General features: G+C 42.5%; 1 non-coding gene across 1 annotated transcript; it reads left to right on the top strand.

Annotated features, from left to right (window-relative positions):
• Nucleotides 1-891: 891 nt before the first annotated feature.
• On the top strand, nucleotides 892-1,025 carry LOC133775515 (U11 spliceosomal RNA). Its single transcript, XR_009868258.1, has one exon. It is a non-coding gene; the product is annotated as a U11 spliceosomal RNA (small nuclear RNA).
• The last annotated feature ends 618 nt before the right edge of the window (nucleotides 1,026-1,643 follow it).

The following is a 1,643-nucleotide window of genomic DNA, read 5'->3' on the forward strand; positions in this document are numbered from 1 at the left end:
GACAAGGAGAGAGAGAAATGCCCATTAACTCAGAGGCAACAAAGCAAGCAGAATTGGTGAGGGCCTAGAACTCAGAATGTGGAACCACTGACAGTCTAAACTGCATACACTCTTCCATTCTCAACATCAAAGCACTGAACAGTGCAGTTGTTAAGAACATAAACTGTGGGGTCACATTCCCCGGTTTTGAAACCTTACTTTGCCTCTTGTAGCTTAGTAAGTTATTTAAATTCAGCTTCCTCATCTGTGAAATAGTGACAATGCTCACCTAACCAGGTGATTGTGAGGAATAAGTAGACTCAGCAAAACAGCTGTAATGTTATTTAAGGATTTTCTTCCCTCACTACTATTTTATATTGTTATAAATAAACATACACACACATAGATACACACAAATTTAATCTCACCCGTAAGTATAGAAATATAAATGAATGAGAATCCATACTTTAAATATTGTCAAGAATTATTTTTAAAGTTCCTTTGCCACATCAGTAGGAGATAGATATAACACTATAGGAAAATAGAACTTGAGGTATAAAAACATCTTTTAAAAAAAGGGCTTCTGCTGGCGCCGCGGCTCAATAGGCTAATCCTCCACCTGTGGTGCTGGCACATCGGGTTCTAGTCCCAGTCGGGGTGCCAGATTCTGTCCCGGTTGCTCCTCTTCCAGTCCACCTCTCTGCTGTGGTCCGGGAGTTCAGTGGAGGATGGCCCAAGAACTTGGGCCCTGCACCCGCATGGGAGACCAGGAGAAGCACCTGGCTCCTGGCTTTGAATCAGTGTGATGCGCTGGCCGCAGCGGCCATTGGAGGGTGAACCAACGTTAAAAGGAACTCTCTCCCTCTCTCTCTCTCACTGTCCACTCTGCCTGTCAAAAAAAAAAAATAAAATAAAAAGGGCTCTGTCATGAGTGGGACACGTAGGGCGACTCTGTTTGCTCTTCATGTGCAATTGACATCAATATATTTTGGAAGCACAATTTTTTGGTACTGGGATAGCTGGCAATCATTGGTCCTGGCACTTGAATTAAAAAAAATGTAGACAGAAATGGAACCAAAAAACACACTTTAAATACTTAATCTGAGACAATGGAGATGTATGTAATTTTAAATACACTGGTGTTTATCAGAGTAAATAAGAGAGGAAAATGGAGCCAAATTAAATATCAAATACTAGGACATAAACTGTCAAAAACTACAAAGTGTCTGTGTCTGAGATTTTAACTTACCTAACAAACTAACAAGTTCCATAGTTTCACAGATGATGGCGGAAGGCATAAGAGTTCAGATCAGAAAAAGAAGGTATTATTACTCATGGCACAGCAGGGAGTATGAACTTCATGTTCAAATTATCTCAGTGTGCTGCCCCCAGCCAAGTCTAAGGCCCAATATAGAACAGCCCATGCGAGTGCCCAATATAGAATAGCCCATGCGAGTGCTGCATACACAGTAAATCTTGTGTCTCAGGGGAAGAATTCTGAGGGCTCAGAGTTTAAGAAATGCAATCACGTAAGTGCTGTGGGCAGGCAGGAAGCTAGGGAACAAAGAGGAGCTGAGAGATTGCCAGCAGCTTCCGTGCTGCAGCCATGTATGACACAAATCTCACACCAACATGGCTGCCGGCTGGGCACACACATTCTCCAT

Source organism: Lepus europaeus, chromosome 16, assembly GCF_033115175.1.
Source record: "Lepus europaeus isolate LE1 chromosome 16, mLepTim1.pri, whole genome shotgun sequence".
In the NCBI taxonomy this organism is placed as follows: Eukaryota; Metazoa; Chordata; class Mammalia; order Lagomorpha; family Leporidae; genus Lepus; species Lepus europaeus.